At 38.6% G+C, this 14218-nt stretch overlaps 1 pseudogene; it reads left to right on the plus strand.

The window, feature by feature from the left end:
* Positions 1-8559: 8559 nt before the first annotated feature.
* The window catches only part of LOC122235284, a 59894-nt pseudogene continuing 54235 nt past the window's right edge, over positions 8560-14218 (plus strand).

The raw sequence follows: 14218 nt of genomic DNA on the forward strand, positions 1-14218 counted from the left end.
TGTTCTAGAAATCACTGCTATTATGAGTAGTATCTCCTATAATGTTTGAAAGTGGGAAAAAAGAGGGTGAAGAAATATCAAACCCCGAGGTGTTACGAACATTTTGGAAAAACCAAACTATATTAAAAAAAAACAACAAAACAGTAATCTGAGAACCCTGTGCTATAACTGTGTATATTTATAAGCATAGATGTATATGTAATTTGCACACAGATAATTGAATATGCATATATTTATTTTATATGTAGAATCCACAGATTTACATTACATTTTACGTTTATGCAAAATTATATTTGAATTTACCAAATATGTCGATTCGTGTCAGAGATTTTTGAAAAAGTAACAAAGGCTCAGATTCAATTTTAGCTGAAAAGGGTTGAAAACTGGACAATGATCTTATTGCTTTGATAATCCAATTCCCTAAACCAGCCAGACCTTGGAAAATGAGCAGCTTCAACATGTTTTGGCCTGTAGTAGCATTTGAAATGACTGTTTAATCTGCTTGGGTCATGTCTTGTATGCTAAGAATATTTCTGAAAAGCTACATGAGGACGTGAATGAAATGCACTAGGTCTATCCCCTCCAGTACATGAAAAACTATAAACTCTTTTCAAGTTAAACTCGATTGCAAAAGCTGAGTTTCTCAGGTCACCAGAGCCTTAAACTGAAAAACGGTCTTGATCAACATCTAAAAATAGGTATAAAGAGCCCATCAGGAACGTGGCACAGCGTGAAGCACCGTAGGATATTGAAAACAGGTAACATTTTCAAGGAGCCAAAGTTTAGTCAATCTTGAGCAAGAATGTAAATATTTGGCACTATTCTGTTAGCGTCTCAAGAAGACTGTAGGAATTTCCTTCCTGGATTGGCTTTACGAATAGGCCAGACATTAATCTTAGAGATGCTCATTTTCTTTCTACCTTGTTGATACTTTATGTTACAATTTTTTTGGCGGGGGGGCGGGCGGTGGAGGGACTAGGCGTATTGTCTTAAAAGCAGATGACTTCGAGCTTCCTTCTTTTGGAGTTTCTTCTAGGTTGCAGGTTGCATTTTTAGCACAAAAGTAAATAGAGATGGCTGTATGTTACCCGGAAGAATGACTACAGGAAGAGAATATCATACAATCCCATTGCCGTTTTGTAGATTCAAGAATGTTGGAGCTGGAAGAGACTTTAGCAGTTCCTTAGCAGTTATCCTAACCCTCTTAGGGAGTTAGACTCGTTATCTCCAAGACCTTCATAGCTCATTTGTCAAATGGGGCAGCTGAGGCCTAGGGTCAAAGTTTATATTTACTGTGAATCAATCTTTGAGGGGAAAGGGAGTCGACTACTAAAATACCAAAACGAGTTTATCTGAGCTCATGAAAAATTTGCAACAATTTATATGGCATTTCAAATAAATGGAGCAGAATTGGTCTAGTACTTGAGGTTCTAGCATATGTCTTTCTACAATCTTAAACAAATTCTAACATGTCTTGGGTATCTTTGTGGAAAGAAACGAACCAATTAACCAAAAGCACCTTGCTCCATGCTTGGTTCATTGCAAGCATTCAACATGTATGTGTTCGGCGGCCATAGGCAGTGATGGTCACCAGAGATTTCTATTTAGGTTTTTATGTTTCTGATCTAGATGCTTCACTACTGGCAGTGGAAGTAACTTTATGAGATTAAGAGTAAATTTTCTTTGACCTGAGCCTATAACTCTTATTTGAGGCAGAAACTAATTGAACCATTCATTTTGATGTTTTTGTTTTTGTTTTTTTAATCCTGAAACTGCTGCAAAGGGACATTTGACTGCCATATAATTTTGCTAGATATATATAGAGAAAAAGTATTTGCCTGGGATTTTATGTCTTATTAAAATTAAATAAATGCATACAATACATAAATGAAACCTCATTGAATGTTGGAACATAAGGCAAGAGAATGAAATTCGTGTGTATTATTCTCATTATTCAGCACAGCTCAAAATAGGCAACTGGTGCTATTAAGTTTTAATCTTTCCCTTTTCACATCAGAACACTCATATATATGATTTAAAAAAATTGGGGTAATTGTAGGTATTGAATATTAATTTTGACTAATTTAATAGTACTCCATATGAGCCATTTAAAAATTATGAACCTTCCTTTTGTGTTCATCCTTCACATAACTGTTGGGATAATCCATTACCAATAATTGTATTTTCTTTATATTCTTCTCTAGCTCAAATTCCTGACGAGAATGCCTATAGCTTTGGTGTTGTAAGTGAGAGCTGTAGAGACAGAAGTTCTGGGTCTGAGCCTCTACTTTTTGCTAGCTGTGTGTCTTTGGGAATGTCCTTTATTTCCTCTGAGGCTCAGTGTCTTTATAAACAAAGTGGGGAAATATATTAAACCTGATAATATCGTTGGGGCACCAGGGTGGCTCAGTCGGTTAACCATCTGACTCTTGATATCGGCTCAGGTCATGATCTCACAGTTTGTGAGACTGAGCCCTGCCTCGTGCAGAGCCCTGTTAGGATTCTCTCTCTTTCTCTCTCTCTGCACCTGCCCTGCCTGTGGTCTCTATCTCTGTCTCAAAATAAATAAATTAACTTTATAAAAACTGACAATACTGTTGTGAGGGATAAACGAGACAATTAAAAAAATTTTAATGTTTATTTTTTGAGAGAGAGAGAGAGAGAATGAGCAGGGAAGGGGAAGAGAGAGAGGGAGGCACAGAATCAGAAGCAGGCTCCAGGCTCCGAGCTGTCAGCACAGAGCCTGACATGCGGCTTAAACCCACAAACCGTGGGATCAAAACCTGAGCTGACGTCGGATGCTTAATTGACCCTAAATGAGGCCATTTTTAAAGCTCTTCCCACTGCACCCAGCCTGAGCTAAGCCCTGGCACATAGTAGGTATTCAATAACCACTGATTGAATTAATGGGTAGAGATCTGCTTAGAAGGTAACATGCAAATCCTTCAACCTACCATTCAAGAACTGACTCCCGTATTTATCCCACCCACCAGCACTCTTAGGGTGCCATGGCCTAGTTAGGATAGGTCCCTTTGTTGTGGCCACACTGATTTCCTTTCTGCCCTTCTACACTACTCAGCCTCTCAGTCCCATGCTTACACTATTTCCATTATCCCACAAAGAGTGCTTTTCACTCTTATATGCCATGATATTTCATTTACCTTCCTAATCTCTCACAAAACTCACCTTTTTTAGGAAACTGCCTAATTAGCCCCATTATGACTTAGGTCTCACCATTATTCTGGTTCATCTTCTCAGCACTCATGCGATCTGTTTACATGATGCTCTGCGCCTGCAGGCATATGGTTTTGCATTGTTCTTAAGTCATTTTCTGTAGATTTAGGACCCTCGCTCCACCCAGCTAGTTTCCAAGCTCTTCAGAGGCGTTGAGGAACGCATCTCCTAGTTTCTTTGTAACCCCCTTTTCCTATATTACCCTTGGTCTCTAGTCTCAAGAACAGAGTTGCAAAGTTTGCTGAATAAATGAATCAATGGCATTTAATGGAACTGCATTTTGCAGCTATGAAAAGCAAAACATCAAGTGGATGCAATTTCGTGCTTATGATCTAAAGCAGCCAACTGGCTATGCTGACAATGAACAGATATTTGTCACAGAATCAGTGTACAATTTAAAACAATGATATAGCTGTGTGACCTTGGGCTTGTCAGTCGAACTCTCAGGTGTTCAGTTTCGTCATTTGTAAAATATATGAGGGGTTGGATTATATTATCTGTCTGCTCTCAGTTCTATCATTTTATGGTTTTTATCTCATTTTATTTTATATACTTTTTATTTTATTTTTTTAAGAGAGAGAGAGACTGCACGAGCAGGGGGGGAGCAGAAGAAGAGGGAGAGAGAGAATCCCAAGCAGGTTCCACACTGGGAGCACAGAGCCCGTCATCGGGCTCAATCCCACCACCGTGATGATCATGACCTGAGCTGAAATCAAGAGTCAGATGCCCACCCGACTGAGACATCCAGGTGCCCCTCATTTTATGGTTTTTAGATCACATACTTCAGCCCAAGTCGGTAGCTTTTGTGTTGGGTAGATGACGTTTGTGATCTATTTCTTGAGAAACTAAATGGTCCTTCTAGAGCTAGGATAAACAAGATTCAGTGTTTCTAGCCGGATAAAAATTGGGGGAAAGAGAACCAGGAGAGGTTTTAGTTCAAGAATAGACTAAGGCTTAAATAAAACAGGGCCAGGGGGAGGGGAAAGAAAAAGAAAAAAAAAAAAGAAAAAAGAAAAGAGGGTAGAGTGGGAGAGAGCCAAAGCATAAGAGACTCTTAAAAACTGAGAACAAACTGAGGGTTGATGGGGGGTGGGAGGGCGGGGAGGGTGGGTGATGGGTATTGAAGAGGACATCTTTTGGGATGAGCACTGGGTGTTGTACGGAAACCAATTTGGCAATAAATTTCATATATTAAAAAAAACAAACAAACCAGGGCCGGCATTTGCTTTACCAATAAGCAGAAGTATCTTTCCCCCTTCTCTCTCTCCTTCATTCCCTACACCCCAGAGAACCACCCTCCCCAAAGAAGAATTTATTATTAACTAGAATTCATGATTCAAAATCATCATAAAAATTGGTATTTTCAGGCACAGAGGTGTTGGCACCTGGGTGGCTCTGTCAGTTAAGCGTCCGACTCTTGATTTTGGCTCAGGTCACAATCTCACGGTTTGTGAGATTGAGCCCCACTTTAGGCTCCACGCTATCAGTGAAGAGCCTGCTTGGGATTCTCTCTCTCCCTCTCTCTCTCTGTCCCTTCCCACCCTCGAAATAAATAAACATGAAAAAAATAAAAAGCATGTAAAAATTTCATTAACACATGAAAGTAGAAAGACATACATTTATCCCAACTCATGTAAATCACTTGCAAACCTGCCAGTGTCCCAGGTTAATGAGATTCAAGAACCAAAAGAGACTTATGAGGAATTGCTTCCCAAACACCAACCCAGAATCAAAAGATAGACTGTATTGATTTGCCTAGTTTTACAGAAACATTTGTTTCCAATGACTGAGTGAAAATTACTTATTCAAAAACATCATCTTCCCACCATGCCTTTTTTAAAAAAGGAAGAAGTCTATGTAGTTACAAGATAATGCTTTTCATGAAAATAAAAATTCCGATGAATAAATGAGTATATGGAGAATATACATGGTACAAGAGACAATCTTCCACGAGAACCCGTTTTTGAGGAAATGGAGTTCTGTCAGGTACCAATAACCTAACATGGCTTTTCAGAGCTTGGCACTTTGTGTAGCACACGAAACATATAGTTCTTCAGGCTAAGATATGAATTTTCTAAAATGGATTAGATATATGTACCCCTAATGCATAAAATAGCTACAGAGACATGTCGTTGTACCCACCTGATGGACGGAGCCTAAAGGAGACAGACAAGCAACCCGAGACATGTCTCCAAGCGTGTTTTAGAGTGTCAAACGGGCTCCAAGCCTTCTACCAAAGACTGGGGAAAAAAGAACGAGTCACTCTGAGGTCTAGAGTATGTATAGTGGGAGTGAAGCCGGAAGGGTAAAGGGTTGCTGGAACCTAAGGGATGGAGGTCAGAAGGTAGGATATTGGAGTTAAGGATTTCTGATGTAGACCAGTTCCGGTAATGGCAAGGTCTAGACGGGCTTCCATGGCTGTGAGTTAGTGAAGTAAAGTGGAGGTAAATGGCCCAGGTGTGGAGGTTAAGACCTATAAATGTAGGGCGCCGAGCGGCCTGACTGTCCACGAGGATCTTTACCGACTGGATGAATAGTGAATACCTATTCTGTGCAACGTGTTCTGGAGATATAGCCATAAATGAGGAAAACACCATTCCTGACCTCAGAGAACCTCTATTCTAGTAAAGAAGATGCACGGTTTAAATGAGTCATTACAATAAAGTATAAGGAGTGTTCCTTTTCAGAAACCAAAGGAATACATTTAGGCAAGGGGAGTGTATCCTCTCTGGTAGCTAATGATAATGGAATTATCTTTGGGAAGCTTTCCCTTGCTCATGTTTTCTATCCTTTTAGGAGTACGAAAGGCTTTCAGTTTATAGATGATTTAATTAGGGGATTTATCCAATGTCATACTCATCGAATATAGTAGAGCTAGGAGTCAAAAACCAGACCTGTCAGAGTTGTAGTTCTGCTGTAGCTTATGTGAGCTGACTACGGCCCTTCCTTCTGGCCGATGACAACAGAAAAATATGGAAACATGTAAAAACCGCTATTTGACGACTCTAAAGTTAGCAGAAGCAGAGGAGAGGAGTCAAAACTTGGAGAAGTGACCCGAATGGGGGGGTGAGTTTCTATTTTTTTCCCCTTGTGCTGCTTTGCGCCTACAGTGGGTCTCCGTCACACCGTGGTATGCTGGTGTTGGAAACTAAAACTCTGATAGAAAGCTCATGAGCTTTCCGACCCAAAGGACAAAGGATAGGAACACCACAGGGCTGGATAGTGTGGGAGGAATCACAGTGGGGACAAAGCTGGAGAAGGGGCCCCTTAATTCCATAGAAGTCTCTGCTGGGCTCCCGAGCTATGTGTGCGTAGGGTGGACCCCAATGAACACAGCTAAGGCTTGGAGAACTGGAGCTGAGATTAGGGTCATCCACACGAGTCTCAGGTTAACCCTGAACAAGGGCTATATGGCGCAGAACCAAATAGGCAGAGCAAATTCCTAGAGAGATAAAATACGATTTAATATTGTAGCAACTTTATTGAGGTGTCCTTTACATATACAGTTCATCTGTTTTATGTTTATAATTCAGTGATTTTTTTGTTTCGAGGAAATTAAGGACCATTTCCATCACCCCCGTGAGACCTCGTCTTTCTGTTTATAGTTAATCTCTGTTCTCAGCTCTAACCCCTGGAAACCACTAATCTACTTTTTGTCTCTGTAGATTTGTCTCTGCATTCTCTGGACACTTCATATAAATGGTATCGTACGATATGTAGTCTTTTGCATCTGGCTGTTTTCACTTAACAAAATGTTTTTGATGTCCATCCATATTATAGCATATATGAGTGTTTTGTTCTTCTTTAAGGATGAAAAGTATTCATTGTGTGGCTATTGCACATTCTCAAGTAAGATATGTACTGCCACCCATGTAAGGCAAGACAGAATTTCTGGTCTAAACCTAACAGGATGATTTCCTGCTAAAACAAAAGGATCACCATTCTCAAAAATCCTAGAGGTTTCAGGACTGTGAGTCTAAACAACCTAATAGTCAAAATATCTGAGAGACTATGTATAGCAGACATATTAAGAGCCTGGAAAATATGACCAATCCTCAAGGGAAAAGACAATCAACAGATGCAAACCTTGAGAAAACCCAGATGTTGGAATTATCAGACAAAATATTTAAAACATCAATTATAACTATGGTCCATGAAGTTGAGGAAAAAAAGCACTTGAAATGCATGGATAGATAGATATTTCAATAAAGAAATAGAAAGTAGATAGGGGGTCTGGGTGGCTCAGTTGGTTAAGCATTGGACGCTTGATTTTGGCTCAGGTCATGATCTCAAGGTTCGTGGGTTCAAGCCTGGCACCCAGCACTGTGCTGACAGTGCAGAGCCTGCTTGGGATTCTCTCTCTCTCTCTCTCTCTCTGCCCTCCCCCCACTTGCACTCTCGTATGCTCTCTCTCTCTCTCAAACTAAATAAACTTTTTAAAAAAGTATATATAAAAAAAGAATCAAATGGAAAATTTAGAATGGAAAAGCACAACATTTGAAATGAAAAACTTTCCACATGGATTCCGCAGTAGACTAGAGTAGAACCAGTAACTTGGAAAATAGGTCAATAAGAGAAACAAACTGTATGATTTCGTTTATGTGTGGAATCTAAAAAAACGTGGAGTTCAGAACCAGAGAGTAGAATAGTGGTTACCAGGCACTGAAGGGTGAAGAAAATGAGGAGAGGTTGATCAGAGGTTACAAACTTTCAGTCAGAAGATTAACAAGTTCTGGGGATCTTTTCTACAGCATGGTGGCTATAGTTAATAATACTGTGTTGTGTACTTGAAATTTGTACACAGTGTATATGTATATCATTTGTACACAGTGTATATACATATCATATATGTATATGTATATGTACACAGTGTATATGTATATCAAACCATCACATGAAACACCTTAAATACACACACTTACTTACCAATTATAACTCAATAAAGCTGGAAAGAAAAGAAAATAGGTCAATAAACCTTATCCAATCTGAGGAACACCGAAACAAAGAAGATTCGAAGGTTGAACCAAATGAACAGAGCTTCAGGGGCTTGTGAGACAATATCAAAAAGCCTAACATTCATATCATTGGAGTGCCAAAAAGAGAGACGAGATTGGTGCAGAAAAAAATATTTTAAAGAATATTAACTGAAAACTTTGCACATTTTGTGAAATGTAAAATCTATCATTTCAAGAAGCTTAGTGAACCCAAAGAGAACAGCTCAGAGAAAACCATGCCTGGCCATATCATAATCAAATTAATGAAAACCAAAGATAAATTTTTAAAAATCTTTAAAGCAGCCAAGGAAAACATCATATGTTTGCATGTATGGGACCCGTGATTCAAACATCTGTGGATTTGTCATCAGAAACCGTGGAGACCAGAAGCCAGTGGGACATCTTTAAGGTGCTGAAAACAAAGGACTATTAACCCCAAATATTCTCCATCTAGTGTGGATATGCTTCATGAGTAAAGGTGAAATAAAGACATTCTCAGAAAAAGGAAAACTAAGAGACTGTCAACAGCAGACATGGTCTATAAGAAATGCTAAACTAAGATCTCTAGGATGAAGGAAAAGTGTATTAGGGAAAAACTGGAATTTTCAAGAATGAAGGAAGAGCATCAAAGATGGCAAATACATGGATAAAAAAAAGTCTTTCTCTCTCTCTCTCTCTTTTTTTTTAAAGGGGGGTGCGCCTGGGTAGCTCAGTCGGTTGAGCGTCTGACTTTGGCTCAGGTCATGATCTCATAGTTCATGGGTTCGAGCCCCGCGTCGGGCTCTGGGCTGATGGCTCAGAGCCTGGAGCCTGCTTCGGATTCTGTGTCTCCCTCTCTCTCTCTCTGCCCCTCCCCGTCTCACACTGTCTCTCTCTCTCCCTCAAAAATAAATAAGCATTAAAAAAATAATAAAAAAAAGAAATGCACTTTAAATATAAAATATAAAGATATATATAGGTTACAAGTAAAATGATGAAGCCCTCTCGCGGTGAAATAGCCCCAGCCCAGCAGAGGTGCTAGGGACCCGGCCTAGACCCGGTGACGGAACCTGAAAGCACGTGGGCCCTTTGCAGCTGCACTTCTTGCCCTGTGCTGTCAGTGGAGGTACCGTACTGGCAATTGCTTGAGAAGAGTTTTCGGTTGTTGCTTCTGACACTTGATTAAGGGAAGGGTTTTCAGTTCACACCTGAGACAGCCCCAAGTGTTGCAAATTAACAGCCCAAACAGTCCTCGGATGCGGCGGTTTTCATGGAGACCATCTTTCCCCGACAAAGATGATTGCAGCAAGACTGAAGATGTACACGCATTCTACAAATAAGACCATGACTACGGGAGCGATTGCTGCAATGCTGTCTACAATCATCTATTCAAGGTGCTTCTTTCCATACTGTGCTTCCAACATTGTTGGAGGACCGGATGAAGAAGGGAACAGGGCTGTGCAGGACTCGGCAAGTGCCATGCTACAAACCAGTGCCTGCTTGACAACCAGGTTGGTTTTAAGAACACGAAGAATGTGGAGCAGGTCCCACTGTCTTTGGGGCAGAGCCAGAGGGGATGGATGCATACACTAGGAAGACACTCAGAATCTGCATCATGACCAAGGAGGGTATCAGGGAGGAGACTGTTCCCCTGAGGAAGGATCGATGTGTGTGCTGTTATCATGAATCACTTCAAAACTGGTTGCTTTTACACCTTGGAACTACCAGACTAATTTGTTTTGTTAAAACATAAGCCTGTTATTGAAAAAGTAAAACGATGGAAAAGATATATGATGCCAGTAATAATGGAAAGAATGCTGTGATGCGGCTATATTGAGATCAGACAAGGTAAACTTCAGAGCAGTAAATATTAGCAGGAATAAGGAAGGAACTAGATAATTATGAAAGAATCAGTTCACCAAGAAGACATACCAATTATAAATGTATATTATACGCAGCTAACAATAGGTCCTCAAAGTAGAGCTGATAGAAAGTCATAGAACTGAAAGAGGGAACAGGCAAATCCATAGATGTATATGGTAACTTCAGTACAGGTATCCCAGATGAAGGTGAATATAGAAAACCTAAACAACATTATCACCAACTTGAATTCATCTTCTTATCAGGTACACATGAGACATACTCTGGGCCACAAATATACCTTAAAATTGTACGAATATCGAAGTCATACAAAGTATGTTTGCTGACGATAATGATGTTAAACCAAATAGAAATAAAAGAGATGTAAAATACCTGGAAAACCCTCAGATTATTTGGAAAACATTACTAAATAACCAATGAATTAAAGAGAAAGACCCAGGGGAAAATTAGAACATATTTTGAATTAAATTAAATTTAAGTTGCAACATTTGTGAGATACATCTAATGTACTTGTTCAAGGGAAGTGTGTGGCACTAAATCATCTTTTAGAAAAGGGTTTCAAAGTGAGGATCTAAGCATCTACCTTAAGAAACTAGTAAAGGTGAGTAAATTAAATTCAAAGAAAACAGAAGGAAGGAAATGGTAAAGAGCAGAATCACTGAAAGTGAAAACAAAAACAATTGAGAAAATCAATGAAACTAAAAGCTATATCTTTGACATTTTCAGTAAAATTGATTAATTTGTAGGAACACTAACAAAAATAAATGAATGAAGACACAGATTGCTAATATCAGGAATGAAAGAGGAGATATCACTACAGAGCATACAGGCATAAAAGGATATTAAAGGAATAGTAAAGATAATTGTATTCTTGTTATTCTGAAAACTTAAATTGAACCAGTTATTAAAAGACACAAACTACTGAAGCTCACTCAAGAGGAAATAAGTAACTAGATGGTCCTATATTTATTAAAGAATTTGAATTCATAGTTAAATAACTTCCAAAAAGAAGATTCCAGGTCCAGATGGCTCCACTGGAGGATCCTGTCAATCATTTCAGAAAGGACTGGTACTAAATCTATACAATCTCTTACAGAAAGAAAAGGTCAATGTCACCCTAATATAAAAGTCAGACAGGGGTGCCTGGGTGGCTCAATTGGTTGAGTGTCCAAATCTTGAATTGAGCTCAGGTCATGATCTCACCATTTGTGGGATTGAGCCCTGCATTGGGCTCTGTGCTGACAGTGCAGAGCCTGCCTGGGATTCTCTCTCTCCCTCTCTATTTGCCCCTTTCCTGCTCGTGCTCTTTATCTCTCTCTCTCAAAATAAATAAACATTAAAAAATCAGACAAAACATTAAAGAAAATTAAGAGCCCCATATCCATAATAAATATAGATGCAAAGCCCTGAATAAAATATTATCAAATAAAGATCAATAATAAATGAAAATGATAACATATCAGAACCAAATTAAGTTTATCTCAGGAATATAAGGATGATTCATTACTGAAAATCAATCAATTTAATTCACCATAACAAGAGATTAAAGAAGAAAAGCTATACTATTATATCAAAAAACACATGAGGAAGAATTTGACAAAATTCAACATCACTTCATGATATTAAGAATTATCCACAAACAAGGGATCAGAAGGGAACTGAACCTGATGAGGAGAATTTATTAAAAAAAAAACACTTAAAAACAAAACAAGAAAAAATTCTTCAGGTAATAATGTAGTGAATGGTGAAAGACTGAATACTTTTTACCTAAGATCGGGTATCAGGAATGATGTCCACTTTAACCTCATATTTAACTTCATACTTGATGTCCTCTTGAGTGAAATGAGGCAGGAAAAAGAAATAAAATGTATACAAATCGGGAAAGAAGAAATAAATCTGTCTTTATTTGTAGATGTCATGATTTTCTAAATAGAACATACCAAGGTGGTGCCTGGGTGGCTCAGTGGGTTAAGTGTTCAACTCTTGATCTCAATGCAGGTCTTGATCTCAGGGTTGTGAGTTCAAGCCCTGTGTTGGACTCCGTGCCGGGTGTGAAGCCTACTCAAAAAAGAAAAAGGAAGAAAAGGAAGAAAATACCAAGCAATCTACAAAAATAGCTCCTAAAACTCCATAAATGAGATTAGTGATGTATGATACAAGGTCAGTATACAAAAAATAATTGTATTTCCCAATGCTGACAATGAACAGTTGGAAGGCAAAGTTTTAAAGTCCATGCCATTTATAATGGTACACACAGCATGAAATACTTATGTATAAATTTAACAAAATATACTTATCCGTTTGCTGAAAAACAGTAAACAGTGATAAAAGATTCAATAATGTTCCATTTCAGTTCTCTCCAAATTGATCTATAGATTCAATTCAATCACAATAACATCATGGTGGGATATTCGTAGATGTAGAAAAGCTGGCTCAGAAATGTATGTAGAAATGAAAAGGAACCCAAATAGACAAAACAGCTTTGAAAAGGAGAAAAAGTTGGAGGACTCACATGAGTTGATTTCAAGCTACAGTAGTCAAGACGTGGCAGTATTGGTAAGAGGATAAACACACAGATTATGGGTGCAGATTCTAAAGTATATAAACAGACCCACAGAGATATGGGCAATTGATTTTTTGTTACATCTACTTTAATTCTTTTTCATTTCATGCATTACATGTTTTTTAAGAGAGAGTGCCTGTGCATGCACACGACTGGGGGAGGGGGAGAGGGAGAGGGAGAGGGAGAGGGAGAATCTTAAGCGGACTCCACATGCTGTCAGCCCTGTGAGATCATGACCTGAGCCAAAATCAAGAGTCAGGCACTTGACCGACTGAGCCACCCAGGTGCCCCCCAAATATTTGTATTGTGGTCAAAATGCATAACATAAAATTTACCATCGTAACCACGTCTAAGTATATAGCTCAGTAGTGTTAAGTATATTCACATTGTTGTGCAGCTAATCTCCAGTACGTTTTCATCTTGCAAAACTGAAACTCTGTACCCATTAAACAACCGGTTTTCTTCTCACTCAAACCCCTGGAAACCACTCTTCTACTTTCTGTTTCTATGAATTTGACTCCTCTAGATGCCTCCTATAAGTGGAATGATACAGTATATGTCTTTTTTGACAGCCTTATTTTACGTAACATAATGTCCTCAAGATTCATCCACGTTGTTGCACGTGTCAGGATTTCCTTCCTTTTGGCAAATTGACTTTTGACAAAGTTCCAAAGTCAATTAAATGGGCAAGAATAGTATTTTCAAAAATCGTGGCTGAAAAATTGAACAGTATGCCAAAAGGAAAAAAAAAATGAGTATATCCAGTGCCCACATCTTGGTTACTAATACACTCTCCAATGAAAGGAACCTAGGCTTTTGCAAAAATGACTGCAGGACCAGGGAAGAAATATACGATATGAGCCTAGAACATTCTGTACTTGCACAGAACGAGGAAATAAGCAAGCAACTAAACAAACAAACAAACAAACAAACAAAAACCCTGGTAATAGGGATATGTCAAAGAGACACAGGAGCTAATTCAAAGAGGTCCCAGTGGCCAAAGCTGGAATAATTTAAGCAACAAGATAAATGAAATAGGGTCAGATTATAACCCACAGTATAAAATAAATATCCATGAGTCCATATTGTCATGAATGATCAACAATAAAGAACCTAATGGCCTACTGATTTTTTAACTTTTTCAGTACTGATCCTCAAAAGAACATCGGTGGATACAAATTAATTGTGGTCAGTAAAATAAGCCAGATCAAAGAGTCCATACTTTATGATTCCATTTATATAAAATTTTAAAAAATGCAAACCAATCTATAGTGACAGAATTGGTCAGTAGTTGCCTGGGAATGGAGGTGGAAAGAAGGATGAAACGCTGCACGAGTTATCTTTTTAGGATGATCGAAATGTTTCTTATCTTAATGGTGTTGTGTTTTCATAGCTGTACACATAGGTCAAAACTAATCAGATTTTATACTTCAGCTATGTGCATCTTATTTTATTTCAATTAGGCCTCAACAGAGCTTTAAAAATTACCTGTTTGACCTTCAGTCTAGAGCTCTTTTCTTTTCAAATGTTTATTTATTTATTTATTTATTTTGAGAGGGGGAGCGAG

Source organism: Panthera tigris, chromosome X (genome assembly GCF_018350195.1).
Source record: "Panthera tigris isolate Pti1 chromosome X, P.tigris_Pti1_mat1.1, whole genome shotgun sequence".
NCBI lineage: Eukaryota > Metazoa > Chordata > Mammalia > Carnivora > Felidae > Panthera > Panthera tigris.